The 22,618-nt window shown below is 42.9% G+C and overlaps 1 long non-coding RNA gene across 4 annotated transcripts in view; it reads left to right on the top strand.

Annotated features, from left to right (window-relative positions):
* LOC308475865 overlaps positions 1-22,618 on the top strand; it is a 57,284-nt gene that overhangs the window by 11,841 nt on the left and 22,825 nt on the right. The window contains exon 3 of one of the 4 annotated variants that reach the window (XR_013985438.1): positions 19,835-19,931. The exons of the other annotated variants lie outside the window; for them this stretch is intronic. This is a non-coding gene — a long non-coding RNA (uncharacterized lncRNA). Of the gene's footprint in view, positions 1-19,834; positions 19,932-22,618 lie in introns of those variants that run through there. 4 annotated transcript variants of the gene reach the window in all.

Raw genomic sequence — 22,618 nt, 5'->3', positions numbered from 1 at the left:
TGGGTAGGTTTGTAAGGGACTTGTACTTGCTTCACTTGAATGGGAGTAGAACCCTCCTTGTGATTTGGGACACTGCATTATCAGGAGCAGTGGAAAGTTTGAAATGGGCACCAGCACTGTTGGTATTATTCAGTGTTGCAGTGATGCTAATAGAGGAGCATGGCTGGCTTCCTGTCTCATGTCTGGAGTCAAATGGGGGCAGCCATAGGTGCACTGAAAACAGACATGCCTCATGGTGCAATGTCACAGTTGCCAGCCCAGCCTTGCTGATTGCCTGAGGTGGGCTCATTGCAACAATATACATTTGCAGGGTGTTGCGACCCAATCCCAGCTCCTTGATGGCAGTATTTTAAGGAAGGGATTCAAGCACATACTGGGAATTTAGTGTTATGCAATCAAAGTGGATGAAAGTGCTCTTTCATTTTAGAGTAACAAAAACACCAGAGAGGGGGGGGGGGGGGAGAGAGAGAGAGAGAGACCTTTTGCAAACATCCCCAAAGCAAATCAGGATGAATGGCCATTGTTCTGTAATCACTCCACAAATTACTATAACCTAACCTCCATACAGGGGGACGCGGGTGGCACTGTGGGTTAAACCACAGAGCCTAGGACTTGCCAATCAGAAGGTCAGTGGTTCGAATCCCCGCAACAGGGTGAGCTCCCGTTGCTTGGTCCCTGCTCCTGCCAACCTAGCAGTTCGAAAGCACGTCAAAGTGCAAGTAGATCAATAGGTACCGCTCCGGCGGGAAGGTAAACGGCGTTTCCGTGTGCTGCTCTGGTTCACCAGAAGCAGCTTAGTCATGCTGGCCACATGACCTGGAAGCTGTACGCCGGCCCCCTTGGCCAGTCAAGCAAGATGAGCGCCGCAACCCCATTAGGTCACGACTGGACCTAATGGTCAGGGGTCCCTTTACCTTTAACCTCCATACAAGCTTTGTGCAAGCAAATCAAGATCAGTGTACAATACCAGAAAACAGGTTTTCTTTAGGAGCCCTTAATGTTTCTTGGAGGAATGAAATAATTTAGTGCCCCACACCACCCCTCAATTCTATCTGCCCCACCCTGCCTTGCCATTTCCCTCACTCTGCCTCTACTTAGTCCCCCTCTTTTGTTTGCTCATTCACTTCTTTGCTTATTCCAGTTTCAACGGCCACAATCCCTCCCCCACCTCCTCCTTCCTCTTCCTACCTTCCTCTGAGCTACCCCCTCCAGACTTTGCTTCACTCCCATCATTGCTCCTGCTTCTTCCACTTGGTTGCTTCTGCTCTCACTTCCTTCCTATACTTTATTGTTCATTTGCCTCAGCTCTACCCCTCTTGTTCTCCTTCCACCATCTTCTGCACTCATCTCCAGTCATTTCAATTCAGTGGCATGAAGAGACTTCGTTAAATGCCTCATTGGGTTGCAGATGCATTCAACATTCTCTGCTCATTTCCCTTTTCTTGATGCATCTACAAGCAGATAATACAGCACTCCTCTTTAGGGTTATTTTAATTCCTTATGTCTAGAAACCTTGAAACTATGTGTTTCCAAGCACCTCCCTTCATTGCTGCTTGGTGGTCCAGTTTGGCTACAAAGCGTGTTCTCCTTCGTGGAGAGCACGTGTTGCAGTGGGGTCTGGCACACCACCCCCTTGTTGCTGGGCAGGCTCGTTTGGATAGCCATTAGCAAGGATTGGGTAGTTTCCTGTTACTAGGGAAATTTTGATGTTGCCAGTTAAGGGGAAGGGCTAAAAAGTTTTAAATGTAAGATACGCAGCACTGACCGTTCTCTTTGCTGCGTGCATCAGAACACCCGCCCACCCTCCCTAGGTATTGGTCTTTGTGTTGACCTTGCTATGCCTGTCATGGGGTCTTCTGATTTGGGGGCAGGAGCCTGGTAGGAATTTTGTCCAGTTGTCTGATTGGCTGGTGCCATCTGGTTTTTGCCTACTGCGTAGGAAATCGTCACAACTTGTAAGGTTGTGGTTAGGTAAAGGTAAAGGTAAAGGTACCCCTGCCCGTACGGGCCAGTCGTGTCCGACTCTAGGGTTGTGTGCTCATCTCACTCTAGAGGCCGGGAGCCAGCGCTGTCCGCAGACACTTCCAGGTCACGTGGCCAGCGTGACGAAGCTGCTCTGGCGAGCCAGCACCGGCACAGCACACGGAAACGCCGTTTACCTTCCCGCTATAAAGCGGTACCTATTTATCTACTTGCACTTAGGGGTGCTTTCAAACTGCTAGGTGGGCAGGAGCTGGGACCGAAAGACGGGAGCTCACCCTGCCGCGGGTATTCGAACTGTCGACCATACGATCGGCAAGTCCTAGGTACTGAGGTTTTACCCACAGCGCCACCCGCGTCCCTAAGGTTGCGGTTAGGCATTGGTTAAAAAATTGGTTGGAGGAGAGGTATGGACTGGTGGTGCCTGCCCCTCCAATGCTGCTGCTGCAAGGGAATTCCGTTAAAGGAATCTAGGGGCTTGCCATCCTTTCGTCCAAATCCCTGTTTGGGGCTTGGGTCGCGCAAGCCCCTGGGAGCATGCAGGGGGAGGTGAGGGTCTGGTGCCCGGCTCCATGCTCCCCCCAATATTGCTTTCCCTGACTGGCTTTTGCTGGAATCCAGAAGTCAGTCCTGTCTCAATGGTGGTGACAGATAGTCGGAACCAAGCCTAAGCAACCACTCACTTTTATGTATTTTAATAAAGTTGTGGCCAAAATTATGCCAAAAACCTAAAACAAAAATTATGTGTGAATTGTGATTTATTTGGGGGTGGCTTGTGGGACCTCGACACGCAAAGCTCTCAGCATACAGGAAAATAGTTCTGCATTAGAAGGAATTATATTTGTGTTGGGATAAAGCAGTGTGGCATGGCCTTTAGAGCAGATATTTTCCTTCATAACAGTACACTGGCTGGCGCAAATCTTCATCTCAAGAAAGAACTATCATTTCTTTTGAATTCACCTTTCTGAAAACAAAAGGAACAGTTGGAGTCACAACAATCCCCTCTGCTGGAATACTTCCAAGCCTTTATATGCCAAAAACACTGGTGCACGTGCTCTGCTCTGCAACTTTGGGCTCCTTTAGAGAATTACTTCATCCATTACAAATTCATGGTGACTATAATAGCAAGTTAGACCATATCAAACAGGGCTCAATTTCAATAGGGCTCAATAGAATAACACTTGCACCAAATAATGGACCCTTCTGTAGTGTAATTATCTGCATCTGTTCTGACCCTGTCTTCATTTAACCTAAATTACGGTATCTTTATGGCTAAAGAATATGGTAGTTAGCAGGAGCCATCTTTGTACCAACAGGGCAAGTGGATACAAATTAGAGAGAAAGGCCATGAAGAGTTGTGTAGAAAAAGATTTTTTTTTTGGCAGAAATAGCTTGTCACATAATGGTGAAAAATCTTACAAAATCATCTTCTCTATACATTTAGTCAAGATACAGGGATCCTGTCCTCCTTTACATTTGGTCATTCTAGCTGCAGTCAAAAAATAATAATCCTTCAATTTGCTTTTTAAGCCCAGGTGTATTAAATCTTTCATATTTTCAACATCCTGGATGCTAGCATTGTATTGGGGCTGGAGGGTTGCACTGATCTACAAAAGGGGATGTGCAGTCTTCACCACACTGACAGGAGTCTTGCAGTTCCTGAATTGTGATTGCAATCTATTGTGTATATTATACACAACTGCCCATTTGATGCCCAGAGCAGGCTATTGTGCATCATGCCAGACTATCTCTCATTGTTCCCCGTTCAAAAGAACAGACTAGGCAATTGGATATGTTAAGAGCCCACACCTAATGGTGCTCTGAATTGCTGCAGCGCAATTGACGAAATGGTATAGAACTCGTCTTCTCCCCCCTCCCCCCTTTTTTTTTTGACCAGGGGAGGGTGAAATCCATGGAATTTGTTTGCAAAACTATTGCCTGCTGAGACCAATTATCAACGTCAAATATGCAGTTGTCACTTTGGAAACAGGAAATTGCAGCTCTTCGGCAATCCTAATTTTAGGCCACTTCAGTATTGGCATATGTGGATTTGGGTCTGTAGGAACCATGTGATCTGTCTCTCTCATACTCATACCCACTTTGCAAACTAATTTGACATGAATTGATGTCACTTCTGCCCCTTCCATATTCTGTGCAGCCCACTGAAGGATTGGTTGAATTATTTTACATTGGAAAAATGAATTAAAATAATCAATGCTATCACAGACTAGCTGTCAAGTAAGATAAAAGTCAAATGCTGACCCTAGAAACGAAAGATGATATGGAGCCCAGTCTTAAGTATGTTAGTTAAGTAATTCCCACAGTGTTCAATGGGTGTTATTCTCAAGTTAGTGAGTGCAGAATTACCTCCTAAAGCTGCAGTCCTATATATACTTCCTGTTGCTGTTGCTGTTGTATAAATTTGTACACCACCCTTCATCTGAATATCACAGGGCATTTTACAACATAAAAGTACAAAATGAGAACACAAAATACATAACAAAAGAACTCCAAACTTCTCCCACAAACACATTTAAAAGACCACTGAATTTTTTTTAATCTGCTAAATGCCTAGAGAAATATTTTTGCCTGGTGCCTAAAGATATATATAGATGGTGCCAGGTGAGTCTCCCTGGGGAGAACATTCCACCAATTGGGAGCCACCGCAGAAAAGGTCTGTTCTCATGTTGCCACCCTCCTGACCTCTTGTGGAGAGGGCATACGAAGAAGGGCCTCGGATGATGATCACAGGGTCCAGACTGATTAAAAGGGCAAGAGACGGTCCTGGAAGTATTGCAGTCCTGAGCCATTGAAGGCTTTATAGGTCAAAACCATCACTTTGAATTGGGCCCAGAAACTGATTGGCAGCCTGTGCAGTCAGGCCAGGATGAGTGTTATATATTCAAAAAGTCTTTCCTGAGTGAGCAACCTGGCTGCCAAATTCTGCACCAGCTGAAGTTCCTGAACCATCTTCAGAAGCAACTCCACATATAATATAACCTAGAAGTTGGTAGAGCATAGACAATGGAAGTTAGGTTTTCCCTGTCCAGATGGCAGTGCAGCTTGGCCAAAGCTTAGTGAAGGCACTCCACACCACCGAGGCCACCTGAGCCTCAACTGACAGCAGATGATCCAAGAGTGCCCCCAAGTAATGTACCTGCTCCTTCAGAGGGAGTGTAACCCTATCAAGAGCAGGCAACATCCCACCCATCTGTCTAGAGAACAACCCACTAGAGTGCATCAGTGTTATCTGGACTGAGCTTCAGTTTGTTGGCTCTCTTCCAGTCCATTATTGAGGCAAGACCCAGTCCAGCACTTCCACTGCCACACTCGTAAAGGAGAAGAGCTGTGTGTCATCAACATATCGCTAACAACGTACCCCAAAACTCCAGATGACCCCACTCAGCAGTTTCATGTAGATGTTAAACAATATAGGGGATAACATTGAACACTAAGAAGCTCCACATTGAAGGCTTGACGGGGCCAAATAACACTCCCAATACATCACCCTCTGGAAATGACCATCCAGGTAGGACCATAACCAACGCAAAACAGTGCCAGTCCAACTCAGACAGTTGCTCCAGAAGGATACCGTAGTGAATGGTATTGAAAGCCACTAAGAGATTGAGGGGAATTAAAATGGACATATTTCTGCTGCCTCTCTCTTTACAGAGGTAATCATACAAGGTGAACAAAGCCGTTTCTGCGCATAAACCAGGCCTAAGCACCAACTGAAATAGGTCTGGAAAATCAGTTTCCTCCAATATCTTACTTCTGACCAAACATTAATATGATGGTGTCACTCTTAATCATTTAACAGTGCATCTCTCTTCTCTTCCCCAACCACAATTGCCCTCTGTTCATCTCTCTCAGCAGACTATGTGTTAACAATATTCAGAAGTATATCAATGCTGCAATACACGGCAGATATCCCACTTTCCTGCCATTTCCTATTACAGAAGAAAACAGACTTGTGTCTAGTAAAAGCCACCAGTGGATAACTGAAGCTCAAATTGAAAACTCGGTAATGGTGCCATTTTTATTAAAGTATTTTTCTTGCACCTCTGCTCCTTGGCTATGTCGCATAGACCAAAGAGATCTCAGACATTTTTCGTCTTAATAGAGCTGCCATGAATGGGGGCGGCAGTAGGAATGATAGTCGTGCCCAGTGCACAGACCATTCCAATAAATGGCCAATCTCATTTTCTCCCAAACATAGCACTGCCTTGCCTTACACACTGCACCTCATTTTCTGAGTGACTTTTTGGATAGGCATAATTTAAAATGGAAAAGAATTCTAGGGTACCAAGCTTAATGTCATCATGTTGTGTGGCATGGACTTTAGTTTTATGTTCTGCTTATTTATTTGATTTTTTTTATTTAAAAAACACACTTCACCAATAAGATCCAATGGAAATTTACAGTATTTAGTGAGAACAATGGAAAACCCGACAATAAAAGCATTCAAATAGAAAAATATACATGGCAGGAATGGCAAACATCAGAGAAAGTATTTAAAAAAAACTTAAGTGACAAAAGGCTGTGCTAGTGCAGGAATGCGCTTGTTCTGAAGTGTAATGTTTAATGGGGTATTTCATTGCAGAAACAAGATCAGGAAAATCCGTGGTACTGTTGCTGGACTGTCTCATTTCAGATTTCAGGCTGGTTCAGTAAATTACTGGCTGCATGCAGAGAGATCCCACTGCCTCCTTGCTCCTCTGCTCGACAGTAAAATATGGTGCCCTAGAACTTGTTTAAAGGTAAAGGGACCCCTGACCATTAGGTCCAGTCGTGACCGACTCTGGGGTTGCAGCACTCATCTCGCTTTATTGGCCGAGGGAGCCGACGTACAGCTTCCGGGTCATGTGGCCAGCATGACTAAGCCACTTCTAGTGAACCAGAGCAGCACACAGAAACGCCGTTTACCTTCCCGCCGGAGCGGTACCTATTTATCTACTTGACTTTGACGTGCTTTCAAACTGCTAGGTTGGCAGGGGCAGGGACCGAGCAACGGGAGCTCACCCTGTTGCGGGGATTCGAACCGCCAACCATCTGATCGGCAAGTCCTAGGCTCTGTGGTTTAACCCACAGCACCACCCACGTCCCAGAACTTGTTATACTGGTACCCAATAACCTGACTTTGCATTACACTCCCCATGTGAGAGCTCCACCAGTGGAGAATTCTGAAGGTTCTCCTACCAAATGGCTGCAGGCTGGGTACATCTGTACACACTTTACCTGCCTCTTGATGGTCCTGCAGATCTCACTGATCTACTGCAGATCTCACTGATCATGCTTAGAAGCAGCATGAAAGCTGCAAGGGTCAATGCTGCTGGGGAATGATGCAATATCAATGACTTGCTGCCTGCTAGAGGAGCCCACTAGGTACCACTTTAACCTGCTTTTCATGTCTGTAAAAATACCGATATTACAATGGCATTGGTGTTTCAGTGCTCTCTCTTCCACAGGAAATTAAACTCTACAGCTCTACCTCTTGGGACAGTGGGAAGCATGCTGTGATATTTATAATGATTTAATCACCAGTTCAAAGTGCTTCCCAGCGTTCACATAAATCCAAACAAATAGCACACCACAGACCTGATTTTTTTTGGGGGGGGGGGAGCATTTGTTTGTTTGTTTCAGGCAGAGGTTTTAACTTAGTTTGCTAGTTGGCTTACTTACCAATTTATTTTGGAGGAAGCAATTCTAAAACAGATGGATTTTCTGTTTTGGCCACCTAGGGTGTAAATTCAAATAGATTACAATGGAAGCTGCTGAAGAATGTATGTTACACTTGCTATGCACAGATGTTTGTTTGTGTGTTTGTTTGTCCTGGCGAACAGTGCACAATAGCAGAGAGCAAGGTTGGATTTAGCAGATTCAACATTTTAAAATAGAATATGTTCTCCTAAAAGTTGGAAAACAAAACAACAGCAGAGTAAGAGAGAGACTAATAAATGCTGTAAGTCACCCATAATATTGATGCATGCCTCCCTAGTCTCCAAGCAGTGCAAAATTCCAGGGGTTCAAAGCATATACCCAGGGTTCAGTTTCCTTGGAATGAGGGACAGTGGAGACTGTGGTATCTTTATGATATATGGTTTATTTACACACATATATATAACCTGAGCCTATGATGGAGGGCCACACAGCATTAACACCCGAAGAGGTCTTGCTTCTCCCATAGTCACAGCCTTAGATTCAAATTGAAATCAAGCATTGGTCTTTCCCGATCTTGTCCCTCAACCTCTGCATTCTAGGCAACAGCTCCCAGTCAAACAATGGAGTGCAGCTGGGCAGCTGTATCTCACTCAGCCAATGATGGAGGCAGGTCTTTCCTTGTTTGCAGGTGTCAGGCAACAGCTCCCACTGATGCTCCCTGATACCCTGAACTTCAGAAGATCTGAACTGAAATTACACTCCTGTCCTGATCACGAGCAGGAGCTCACGGGGCAGGCTGCAGGACCACAAATAGTTCTAAACATGTAGTGTAATATGCCATGATAATCCCACCCCTCAATACTTTCAGGCTTACTATGTCTCATTCATGTGGGGAGAACAAACCATATTGCATCACTCTTCTCTTTATCTGGATTTATCTCTTAAAAGATTAGAATGACCTATGTAGTGGGTATCTGGAAGAATTACCAGACTTTTAGAGGTTAACTTTTTGTTTTTGCTTTTTTTAAAAAAAAACAACAACCTGAAACTCCTGCATGTATGTAAAATACATACACAAAATTTTCATAACACATGCTGTTATTGATTGACCGTTAGCTCCCAGACTAGCAAATCTATTTTGCTCAAGCGCCTATAGTCTGTTATGCATTCTGAGAGCTGCAATGGCGACCAATTCAATCTATCTTGGCACAGCTGTTATTTTTCACCTGAAAGGTTATTTACTGTACAGTGGAATACAGCATAATGGTCACTAACTCCATAAGGATAGTGAGTGCATTGAGGGCTATGCACGCACTTCACAATGTATAGGGAAATGTCATCAATATTTTTGACAGCCCTCAAGGGCATCATTTACATCAAAATGCTGTGTAGGAGTTATTCTGAAATTACCTCAGATAGAGATAGTGGTTACAGCATGTATTTGTTCTGGTCTTGACATTTACACTTGTAAATGTTATTTAAAGATTGCTCCCCCCAAGCTTCTTGCTGAAGGTGTCTAATAAATCTTGGCTTATTCAGCTATATCTGGAAAAAAAGTTGATTATAACAATATGGTCGAGTAAGCATAATAGCTTAAGGGGTGTTGATTTCCTTGGCCTTCGACATGCATTTGGGTTAGCTGGAATTGCCAGTATAATCTAGTAGGGTTCTTTTATCTGCAGTAACAATTGCTGCCATGGCGTTTGTCCCTATGAAAATAAATGACTACTTATTTTTCATATGGGCATTTCTGAGACTATTTTTGTTTGTTTTGGGCACCTATGTCAAGGCTTCTCATATCTACACAGGGCACCTCTCAATCAAAACTGCTTAAATATTATAGAATGATATGTTTTAACAATAAATAACAAGACCTTGCTTTGACACAATGTTTCGAGTGTTCAAATATTTTCACAATTCTTTCTGACTCTGCCCTAGGAGTTCAGGATGCATTGCAGTCTTGTCTCCTTTTATCCTTACAACTTGATCAGATAAGTTAGCTGTTCAACATCATGGAGCAGGAGGGAGAGACTCATCATTGAAAGCCCATACAGCCCTTGATGAACTTCAAGGCACTCGTGCATTTTATCTTCTTTGGTGATCACTCGTAGCTGAGTAATATTGTCTTCCATAATCATGGTTTTAGCAGTGAGTCCGTAAGTGACTGTGGAGGCCAATTCTGGATCCACATGTCCTTCCACAGTGGGGTCATAGGTTTCCGAGTTGGAGTTGATCAGGGTGAGGGTTTGCCAAGCGTGCCTTCCTCTTAGCATGTTTCTCCCTTTCATCCTGAGTTCGAGCATCTTCAAAACCCCTGACACCTTTGGTAAAGGCTGTTCTCCGATTGGAGCGCTCGAAGACCAGTGTTTACCAGTTGTCGGTGTTTATATTTTTTAAGATTTGCCTTGAGAGAGTCATGAGATTATCATGTCCCAAGTAGCAAATTCCCTTGATATGAGTCCCTTCAGACAAGAAGATCTTGCAACACCCACAAAATGTAGAAATGAAGGTATCTTCATTGCTATGTCCAAAACAATCCGTAGGATCAGAACGTCACAGTCTGCCAAAAGGTGTTCAAAGGTGCAAGTCAGGACTGCTCTACACAGTATAAGGTATAAGTCAGTCCATGCACTCCAGGGACCAGCAGCTTGCAGTTAGTGGACTAGGTGAACTAGTCTAGTCCCTAAAGGGTCCAAAAGTCATCCCACCTCCTTTCCAAAGCCTGCCTGGCTTTGGGAAGGAGGCACCATGGCTTCAGCATCCTGTCAGAGAACTGGCGCCTCCTTCCCAAAGCCTGGGAAGTTTCTGTCTGGCTTAAGGAGGAAGGTGCGATGCTCGTACATATGACATCAGGATGTTGTGACGTCACACATGGAATGTTGTCCCACCCAATCGCCCTCCCAAGCTGGTGCCTCTGGCCCTAACTGTTCCCCTATGAAAAAAATGACCACACACCACTGCCAAGGACAGTGATATGCAACAAGGAGATTACATTGCTTTATTCCACATTTTTGAGGAGTTCAGTCTATGTCCTGGCTTTTACATCCAGCACATTTGTTGTTGTTTAGTCGTTTAGTCATGTCCAACTCTTCCTGACCCCATGGACCAGAGCACACCAGGCACTCCTGTCTTCCACTGCCTCCTGCAGCTTGCTTGGTCAAACTCATGTTGGTAGCTTTGAGAACACTGTCCAACCATCTCGTCCTCTGTCATCCCCTTCTCCTTGTGCCCTCAATCTTTCCCAACATCAGGGTCTTTTCCAGGGAGTCTTCTCTTCTCATGAGGTGGCCAAAGTCTTGGAGCCTCAGCTTCACGATCTGTCCTTCCAGTGAGCACTCAGGGCTGATTTCCTTAAGAACGGATAGGTTTGATCTTCTTGCAGTCCATGGGACTCTCAAGAGTCTCCTCCAGCACCATAATTCAAAAGCATCAATTCTTCGGCGATCAGCCTTCTTTATGGTCCAGCTCTCACTTCCATACATCACTACTGGGAAAACCATAGCTTTAACTATATGGACCTTTGTCGGCAAGGTGATGTCTCTGCTTTTTAGATGCTGTCTAGGTTTGTCATATACACATACAACCATTAACCCAAACATGCTTTCATGTGTGCAGATTCATTTTATCTGCATACAGCATAAGATGTCCATAGCCCTGTAGTGAGCATTTTTCAAACAGACACCCCGCAATTTCAAGCATCTTATAGTGGTGTCCACAAAGTTGCTGGTAAGTGCTTTTCACTCATCAAGGTTCTTCATACCACAGACTAATAGTCTGTACTTCCTATTATTATTATTATTATTATTATTATTATTATTATTATTCCACAACTGCCTGGAAGAGAGAGAGAGAGAGAGAGAGAGAGAGAGAGAGAGAGAGAGAGATTCATATAGGCTCCCTTCATTTTCATAAAAAACTGGTACCTTCTCTAGAGGGAAAATTCCTACGACAAAGAAATCAATCAAAACTTACTAAAAGTCAGTTCATCCCTAGTAGTGGCTCTTTTAATGATCTTCATTTCAGCTCATTCGAGCAGCATCTACCTATGCAAGAAAAGTGCATTTATAAAAAATAGACATTTGCACAAATGGGTTGTTAACAAGTATCTGAATCTTTACACCATTTTCATTTCAATCTCTCTCCCTCTTCCTCCCTCTTTTAAAAAATCCATATGTGCCTATTAAGGAGTACTGGTTCTCCATGTTCTTCTAGCCAATACCATAACCAACATGTAAAGTCACAGAAGTCATAATTAAACTCGTTCCCGCCACTCTGAAGATCCCAGAGCCCTCTGAAGGCTCCACAATGGGTTTTCCACAAATAGGTGCAAGCTCTCATATTGCTGGGAAGGCATCTTTTATGCTAGGGTGTTATGACAGGGGACATTTATTGCCACATATTCCAGTTAATGAACCCTGTTATAAGGGCTTTCTACACATCTCCCAAATTGGTTAATAAGGAAGGCTCTGAGCAGTGTGTTATGGCTGATGCCATTTGGTTTCCCAAGTTTTAACAGCCAGAAGGAGATAAAAATGGACTGAAATATAGTCGCTGTCTGCTTTTTCATAATAACATCATTTTGTAGTAGGTGAACATCTTGACAAAGGAAAGTGCTCTTTGAGGCTGAAGCTGTTAGGTCCAAGCCTAGGAAAATCAGATGATAAGCCTCTGGTTTGTCAATTTGCCAAGACAAATTACCGCTTGTCTTTTAATGTTAATCTTACCATAGCTTTGAAATATGGAGACTTTTGACAGTATTTCATAAAAACTTTTCCTCTTTTGATTAATTTCTCCCAAACCTGCAAGTTATACATTATAGTCTTCATTACTCAGGTTTTTAAAAACTCATTAGGTGGCTGTAGCTCTCCATGAAGTCCATTGAGGTATGCAGTCGCAAGTCTATTGAGACCTTACCCACTACGCTAGAAATTTAATGATATGTGGGCCATATCATTATGGGCAGGACATATAAAGTTTCCTAACTTCGAAGGCTTTTTCTTGCTTGGTGTATTATGAATGAGAGGGAAGGGTTGAAATTCAGCTTCTGTAGTGGGCTCACTGGACTGCTGTGCAAAAACCAGTCTCCCAACCTCAAACAATGAAGCTTCCTTATACTGAGTCAGATGATTTATCTATCACAGTATCAACTACACCGACTGGCATAAACTCTTCAAGGTTTCAGGCTGGGCTCTTTCCCTGTCCTACCTGGAGATAGTGGGGATTGAACCTAGAACTTTTCATCCTAGAACATGTGCTCTGCCAAGGAGTGACATTCCTTTTCTTCATCATGGATGAGTAAGAATTTGAAAACGGGTCTCCCAAATGCCATATGAATGGAGAGGCAATGTATCTGAGCTTTGTCTTCACCTCTCTTTTTTGTGCAAAATCAAGTGGTAGATGGGATCCCTCGAGTAGTGTTAGATATTGGGAAGGGCAATTTTTAATGACTTCTCTGTTGCAAAAGTTAGTTTGTGCTCTAAAGGTTTTCAAAAGGTCTGAAGCAGAATGTTGGACTTCATGGATCTTATTGTGTTCCATCAACGCAACGCTCTGTTTTCCACTCCTTATCACATTCCACTTTTCCATGTTGGAATGTACTGCCACCTATTGAAAGTAATAAATAAATAAGGTTTTTGTAAAAACAAAAAACCTTAAATGGATATCAATTTTCTAACTAAAACATGAAAATACTTTAACTATTTTGATACAGACTTCATCCTTCTCATTTCAAGAAAGGAATGTGCAAATGTTCCAGTCCACCCCCCTACACACGCCAGTGTGGAATGATGTGTATCACACTGAGGTTGTAAATATCCCAAGTGTGTCAGTTGCATGAATTTTTATTGATATAGTACTGCTGCATAAAGTGATTGGCTTGTCTAAATGCTTGGAACCAACTGCTATTGTTTCATGTTCCCCTAAAGTCAATATTGAATTACAGCTTTTTATCATCATCATCATCATCATCATCATCATTCTGGTTGCAGCTATGTTCTATTATAGTTCTCAGAATGAACTGAGATGAAAATTGAGTTATGTGTGTGTGACTTTTCTGTCTCTTAAGATAAGGTTCTATTGGCCCTGTGTTTGTGTTTAGGAATTAAATTGGTGAAAAACTTACTATGTGTGCGCCCCCCCCCCCAGTAGTTCCATTCCAGAATTAAGCCGTTGTGGTAGGAGAAATCAATTGCTCTTCCTTTGACTAATCCAAGCAGGTGCTTCATGCTCTCTTCTCCCAAACTGTGAACAATTGGTTGGGCTATTTTTATGTGAGCTATTGTATATATCCTTTGGAATGCAAACTTTGCCTTGCTATTGTTATCTGAGCCTCTGGCATCATTGCTAGATGTATTGGGAACTGAAGGATCACACAGGAAGCGAGTTTATTTAAAATGCAGCTGCCTGTTTATTCAGAGCAACTTCCCAGAGAGTATGGCATGCCTGCTTCCCATAAGCCGTGTTCGCTGCTAATGGCTGCCATGTGGAATATTCTGTGTGCTATACAATATAATTGCCTGGTTGGTTCCATGGAAAAAGAGACACAAAGTAGGTAGGTCAACACTTGCACGGGCATAATTTCTCTCGGCAAATATGTACACAGCATTCTTCTTCTGGTAAAAAGACAAGAGATAAAACCAATTTCATGGCAGGAGGGTCCACAGGTGTGTGAAGAATTCCCTTCAGAACTTCCTCTGCAATCCAAGAAGGTCAGAAATATAATTGCTGGGGTCAGAGCTGGCATACTCAGCTCCATCCACAATTCTTTATGTCCACATGCACTGTTTGAACTCATGAACAGTGCTAAAAACATAGACATACCTGTTTAAAAACATTCAGATGCATAAGGACAAAAATGACCACTTTCTGTACTCAAATTTGTTTTCCTCAACATGGCGCCCTGCAGATGTTGTTTGACTCCAACTTAAGGTTACCAGACGTCCCCGGTTCCTGGGGACAGTCCCCGGATTTGCAAATCTGTCCAGGGACAAATTCTGACTGATCAGGGAGGCTCGGGAGTCGTGGACAGGCGGCCGTTGCCCAGTTTTCAAAAAGCTCTGCACATTTATGTTTCACGGGGTGTGAAAGAAGGGCTTTGCACCTTTATACAATATGCATGTGTGCTTGGGCCCAGGGTCTTTTGCCTCACCATCCCCACTACTGACTCCCTGTTGCTACTCAGCTAAAAAAAAAAAAAGTGTCCCCGGATTAATTGAAAAAAAATCTGGTAACCATACTCCAACTCCCATCAGAAGCGTGTGGTCGATCATCAGGGATGCTGGAAGTTGTAGCCCAACAACATCTTGAGAAGAAGAGTTTGGATTTGATATCCCACCTTATCACTACCTGAAGGAGTCTCAAAGTGGCTAACATTTCCCTTCCTCCTCCACAAAAAACACTCTGTGAGGTGAGTGGGGCTGAGAGACTTCAAAGAAGTGTGACTAGCCCAAGGTCACCCAGCAGCTGCATGTGGAGGAGTGGAGACGCGAATGAGTCTACCTCTCTTAACCACTACACCACACTAGCTCCAGGAAGTCTGCTAAAAACCCTGTGAAGGATTTTCCAAGCTCCACCTCTTTTTCCATAGCAATGGATTCATTCATTTGTAGAAGAGAAAATGATTTGGGTTTGCGGAGAGATACAAACCATTGCTGAGTTATCCTAAGATGCAGAGAGATGGAGATAGCCATGATAAGAATGGATTAGTACGAGAGAGGGAGTCCAGAAGCAAGGCAACTAAGGAAAGGTGAACATTAAGCAGTGGACTGGAAAACATGAAACCATGGCTAGGTGAAGGAGAAAAGAGCTTGAGGAAAGGAACAGATGGGATATAGGGAATGTAAGCATGAAGAGCTAATGAGAGGTGGAGAAGTGAATTTTGCAATGATTTGAATCAGGGTTGAAAAATGTGTATATGTGTGTATGATTCCCATCCCCCACTCCAAAATATCTATTCCTGCACTGCAGGTGGTTGGACTAGACGACCCTTGATGTCCCTTCCAACTCTACAATTCTGTGATTCTATGATTCTATTTTCCTACTTCAGAGCTGAAGCTGCATATTTGGTGTGGTCCTAGAATATGTTTACAGGCCACCCTTATGGGTTAATTGTTTAGAATTCTGAACCAGTAGCAATGCTTGATAACAGACATTATGAAGATTGCCATTCATTATCATGAGTGTCTAATCTCTATGGCTTAGTGAATGCTAATATGAGAAATTAGGGGTTTTGTAAGGTTAAACGTTCTCACCCGCTTAGATATCTTCCTGTAACGGAAGATAAATAATTCTCAGATTTAACATGAATACAGCATTAATTTCCCCTCCCTGAACCTCCAATTCACATTGCGTATCCATCATACAATTAGATTAATTGAAATAATTGAATCTCTGTATAAAGAGTAACTAGCATAAAGTTTTTGATGCAGCTCCTACAAGAAACAGTTAAGTGAATGCTGGAATTTGGTGACCATGACACTCTGTTTTTGGTGGTTACTATATATTTCGCCATTCATGGAGGATGTGTTGTATGATTCAACTGAATGTAAAATCTACATTTTCTACCCATGTCCGTCAAAACCAATGATGTAGAAATATTCTGAAATAGAAAATAAGTTACTCTGCTTGAGAAATAAAGACCGTGAATCACTATCCATATCGGGACACCTGGGTCTTTTTGCTCTTCTCATTTCTGGAATTCTACATGTATCAGCCAAGCTGTACTTCTTGGATCAATTGGTTGAGTTCCAAATCCACAGTCTCATTCAGTTCAGATTGATCTACAGCTACTTTGTGGACATGAAGGTAATATAAAGGAGGCTAAAAAGATAAAAACCAAAAAACCAAATGGGGCATTATTTCAACGTAGTCTCTTCAGCAACAGCAATTTCCCCTCTCTTTCCATTTGTTTAAAATATAGGGGTGTGTGTCAAAGGAATTAAAAAGGATTTTAACAGATTAAAAGGTTTTGAAAGTTAAAAGTCCTTACAATAAATCTTAAAAATATGGAGATATAGCCAATAGGAAAGCAGGGCAGTGGCTGCAAGGCTGTTAGGCTTCGTTAAAACTAATTTGTCATGCTGGCTTCACAAAGTTCTATGGTGCAAATTCCTGGGGTTGCCCGAACACATAAAACAACCTTACCTTGGATAAGAGGAATTTTAAAAAGAAGAAAATGGGGGGGGGGGAAGAAGCCAGCAAAGCAAAACCCCCATCATATAATTGAAAGGGAATATGCAGAGCTCTGATAAGCACGCCTTACCTTGGCGCCATCTTGCCCCGGTCAAGATAACTTAGAGAATCACTTCTGCACGGAATGCAAATAGAATGGACCACCTTGTTTTGTTAACCTGTCATAGGGCATTAAAAAAATATATTGCACGCCCTTCAGTGGGCTATTTGATGATTGCTTTCAAAGTGTTTGTTGCTTCGGGAAACATTTCCATCACTGTCAGCTGAGCCTGCTTGTCCTTACGGATGTCATCCTGTGGCTGGATCTGCTATGGTTATGCAGCGTTGCGATGTCATTCTGCTTTCTGTTTGATTCCCAGTTGACTAGGAACACCCATATAACTGATCTGGTAAGCATCAGGGCCCCCCCCCCCCACCCAGCCAGAACTCACTGGAACTCAGTTCTGACACCTCTCGAGTGGGCACGATTGTCATTATAAGAGAACAAGGGAGGCATTCCTGGTGAGTTCCGGCACCTCTTTTATAGCACTGCTCACTCCTATTTAGTCTCTCTTGTTCTCAGCGGTGTCTTTAGGTGCGTATGCTTTTGTTGGCTACAGAGCATTGCAATAGCATCCCGTTCATTACCTAAATGGAGGGACCAGTGTGGAGGACCACCACTGTATACCTCATTTCATGGCAATGATGTCCTTGCTGCTTGCCATTAGAGAGAGAGACAAGATGATGGGAAGACCAGTGCTATGTGGGAGCAGAATGCTGATGTCCTGCTGCCTCTCCCCTGCTTTTCCCAGTAAGCGGCAGCAACAGCTGTTCTGGGAATCCAGGTGCACAGCATCACGCCTCCTACTGCCCATTCCTGCTTATACTAAATCCAGGTAGGAATCACTGGAGGAATTATCCTTCTTTTAAAATCCATTGATTCCTGCTTGGCAGGGGGTTGGACTCGATGGCCCTTGTGGTCTCTTCCAACTCTATGATTCTATGATTCTATGCAGCAAATTGAGTGAGGTGGCGGAGTGGCACTATACAGAATTATTTAAAAAGCTATTTTATCACAATTAAAAGTGTTTTTGTTTTGTTTTTATTTATTGGATTTCTATACAAGCCCGTCATCATGAGATGTCAGGAGGGTGGTTCACAGAATAAAATACAGGATAAAACCAAGTAAATCAGCAAAACAATACCCACCCCTCCATCCTTTCCCACCCCACAGCAAACGCTCATCCCAGATGCAGCATTAGAATAACATTCTGTGCAGCTCTGGGCTTAAGAACAGGGGACCACCACAGGCAGAAAGGAAAATGGCACAGCGGTGAGAAGAATGTTGATGCACAGAATGAAAGAAACGGGACTAAATTACTTTCAGACTATTGTACTCTGTCTTGAATTGTTTTGCCTAAAACCTGTAATCAGGTTCCCAAAGGCTACAGTTGCATCAGGAGACATTTCTGACATTTTGCTTAAGGGCATGCAGTTAACGAAGCCTTTGCACATAAATGATATGTGATCAGCACCTGTGTCCACCAGCCCCATGCATCTTATTATTGATGCCACAGTGGGAGATAATCAAATGGGGACTGGGGCTGGTGGTCTACTATCCAGTGTGCTTTGGAGCTGCCACAAATGCATCTTTTCCAGGTCCAGAGAGAGAGAGAGAGAAAGATGTGTCAGTTGTCAGGTGACATAAGGGCCAATAGGGTTTACCTGGTCCAGTGAGCCTCAGATTCTTACCTGGTTCCATAGTCTTCATTGTAATGGCCAATGTACTATCAGATTTCCAGCTAAGATTTCCTAATGAACTCAATCTTTGTGAATTTTAATATGGACAGATCTCACGCACACCACCTCCAGATTCATGTCCCAGTCAGATCATAGTTATCCACTAGATCATCCACTTCATCATCTGATGAAGTTCATGGCTCAGATAAATAAATAAATATCAAAATCAGTTAGTGTATTTTGGCAGTTTTATTTTCAGTTCCTTTCCTAATGATCTCTGGCATGGATTTTTTTCCCTTTTTCACTGCTGCCACACACTGGGTCAATGTCTTCATTTATCTACTACAACCCCAAGGTCTCATTCTTGGTCATCCATGGCCAGTTCAGACTTCATGAGCATATAGGTGAAATTAAGTGGGGTTTTTTGCCCCAACATGCATCACTTTACACTTGTCGAAATTTAATTTCATTTGCCATTTTACTGCCCATTCACTCAGTTGGGAGAGGTCCTTTTGGAGCTCTTCACAATCTCTAACGACCCTGAACAATTTAGTATCGTCAGAAACATTGGCCACCTAATGATAAAAGCAGCAGTATTTCTTTGCAGTGGAGGGAGGTGGGTCAAATAAAAAAAGCAAAACACCTCAATTTATGTTGCACGCTGAGGCCCAATGACCTGGGACTAAGCCCCATTGAATTCATAGAACTTCTGAGTAGACATGATTAGAATTGTGCTGTGTCAATCTACTTTTTGCAGTCTTCTGTTTTCCCTCTTCCTTGCCAAAGAGAACAAGTGCTTATGAGCATTGATAGATGCTAAAGTGCAGCACGGAAAGAAATCCGGATGTCTTCATGCTCTCATCTGTTTGTGTTCTCATTTGATTTTATGCTTGCCTGCCCATGAACAGTGCGCTCCCTCAGTGCTCACTTGTGCACATCAGTGAGTTGGTTAGCACAGTGTTGAGGAGAGACTGGAACAAATGGATGGGAATGAAAGAAGTGGCCAACTGCACATGTGCCAATCCAGAATTAGTTTTAGGAAGTCTCTGTGGAGGAACAGAAGGATGGTGAAACTGAACATTGGGCTGAGGAACCCAGAAAACAATTACAGAATGTAACTAGAGAAATCCAGTCATCTACCTGGAACCTAGTTTTTACAAGAGCCTGGAAATCATATAGAAATCTGGAACGAACTGTTTCTGGTGTCTTCTAATCTCCTTTTATGCCATGTTCCAGATCCCGATATCCCAGTTTCTCCTACTAAACTTCCCCTTCCCTGATACAGTGACAAAATAGAAGGATCTCGCAACACGCTGTGCCTATCAATGTCCATCCCTCTTCAGAAGGAGTCGCAGGTTCTACACAGTGACAGCTGCAGGAGCAACAAGGTATGAGATGTCTAATTGCAGCAAAATACCTTGCAACTCCAACTTTGCCATTTGTATTCACCGTTTCCTTTGAGCATGAGATCAAGGCACTTGATCTCATCCTTCCTATGGGGAAAAGCGCCGCTACTCTTTTATTTCCCTTCGCCGTCTGATTAAAGTGTCTGTGAAGACACAAGATTTTTGACGGTGGCCTAGCTATCATTTCCCCATATGTTGGTGCATGCTTAATGAACCAGCCAGGTGCTGATCCTGCTGGTAGCCATCTGTCTTGTGGCAAGGAATTAACTACATTGCCAACTCTTGCACTTATAACTGGGAGTCTGTTGCTATTTGGAATTATTGTTCAAGTCTCAGGTGCCAATGTCAGGAGCCAATTTTTCTCCTCTTTCATTTATTTGCAGGTGTGAAAGTAGTTTAAATAATGCAACATGAATAATACAAAGATTCTAAAGCCGCACTTTTATTTTAAAAATGTTGCCTAGCAATGCGGAATATCTTTGCTATATATTTTAAATCACTTTTAAATCTGGGGATGGTTTATTCTAAGATCTAAGCATGCTCACAGATCAAAGTTCTACAGCATAGTCCAAGGATTGTGTGTAACTATTTCAGCTGTGGATTCCCAGGGCTTTTGGTTTCTGTACAAAATAATGCAGAGAATTTAGCACCTAGGTGTGCACATTTTGACTCCAGCTCCCCAGTGCTTTAGGTTTTGATCATTCCTATTGTGCCCTTTTCTTACCTGTCATTGACATACAAACAGCTGCTATCATGTCTGGATCTTGGCATTAAATTGGGGGGAAATGGCAGAAGTGTGTTCTCATTAGATTTCAAAAACTTCTCAGTGTATTATACAACCCCAAGAATTCATAATCAGGAATAAAAAGGTGCAATCACGGATGAACTAGACACAATGGAGATTTCACCTTTTATACTTGATGTTGGATTTGAGGTCTATGCAATACATTCAGAAGGGTTAAAAATATGTATGCACCTTAATTCAATGTCAATTAACACTGTTTTTTGAGTTAAATGTTGCCTTTTGTGCCTGTATTAAAACCTTGAAAGATAATTGTGTACTCACAAACTATGTCTTCAGAGAATCTGGGAAAAGTTGTTTTGGATTTTCCTTCCTTCACTCTTCTAGTGTATTGGCATATTTATTATGTCCACTTTGAGCTGAACTTGACCTGGCACAAATTTCATGGGGATGGCAGCCCAGAAGAAAGCATTCTCTCTGGTAGCTCCAAAAATGTGGAACTCTAGATGCCAGCAGAGGTCAATGATACAATTCCCTATTCCCAGCAGCAAAATGACACAACAATATATATTTGCCTACATGACATGGACTGGTTCCTTCTTGTACATGTGACTGCATTGTACATGAATAGTCCTCTTGGACTGGCTTTGTGGGGTGAGTGTTGGGATCACTGTTTTATCTTGGTCCCTGTCCTACCGTCAGGCTCAAGTGCAGAGAGCAGCATTGGGGAAATGCTATTCACTCCCTTGGCATTTATGTTATGGGATGATGCATGCCACTATTTTGTCCCCAGTGCTGTTCAGCATCTATATGAAGCAGCTGGGAACTGTCATTAGGAGATTTGGAGCTCAATATGTCCTCAATATACTAATGAAACACAGTTGTATGTCTTCTTAATATCTGAATATGGAGTGGCTGGGCAGGCTCAGGGCTAGGCGTAAAGTGCAGGGGTGGACTGGATGAGGGCCAATAATCCGAGCTTAAACCCTGGCAAGATGAAGGACAAGCAGTTCCTGTGCCCATAAATCAGTTACCCTCCAGCCCTCCAGGTGTAAAACTCAAATAAGATAATATCATATTTAGAGCATTCAAAAACTATTAAGAACATCAGGAAATACTTAAAAACAACCACACACCCTCACAGCTCATAATTTAAAGGTTGCCAGGAGCAGTATCTTTCAACCATCCCTATCTATGCCTGGACAAACAGGATATATATATATATATATATATATATATATATATATATATATATCTGGAAGGCCACCCTATGGAAAGAGGCTGAGAACATTGCCAGAATCTCCTCCTCTTCCTTTCCCTGCAAAATGAGATGTTAAACATGTAAACATATCGAGTCACAGGAGCTCTAATTAAAAAAATGCCGAGGTTTGAGCAGATCTGAAGAGCAAAACAAACCACAATATAGTAAAAATAATAACAGAAAATGGAGGAAACCAGAGTACATGACATCTTGACATTGCACTGGGAAGTACAACTGCCCTTGGGGTGTAAGCAAACTTTTATAAATCTAACTAGCATTTGCTTCAGTGCTGATAGTTGTTTTCACCCTAATTTGTCTCCTTCCTGAACAAGCTTTTGCCTCTTGGCTACAGCTTATGGTTCCAATAACTTTCCAGTCTCCTTTTGTATGAATTGCGGGAAGGGGTGGGGTGGGGGGAATGGAGGAGAGATGCGGTTCTTTTTATGATCCTTCCCAGGCTCTGCCTCTGGAATTTAAAGGTAAAAGAGAACATGAGGAAGGAGCGTGAGATTTATTAGGTTGTGAAAAAGTCTCCCGGGGGAAGCAATAGAGCTCCATCACCTGCCATATTAGAAGAAAGGTGGTAAGTGCCTTGTTGGAGGCTGACTTGCACTGTCAGAGGGTGGACAGAGACTCCTGAAGTGACTGAGCCATCTTTAG

The sequence above is a fragment of the Podarcis pityusensis genome (assembly GCF_964106645.2).
Source record: "Podarcis pityusensis genome assembly, chromosome: 4".
In the NCBI taxonomy this organism is placed as follows: Eukaryota; Metazoa; Chordata; class Lepidosauria; order Squamata; family Lacertidae; genus Podarcis; species Podarcis pityusensis.
Note: the sequence above shows the minus strand (reverse complement) of the source record. Positions and strands in the feature narration are given on the sequence as shown.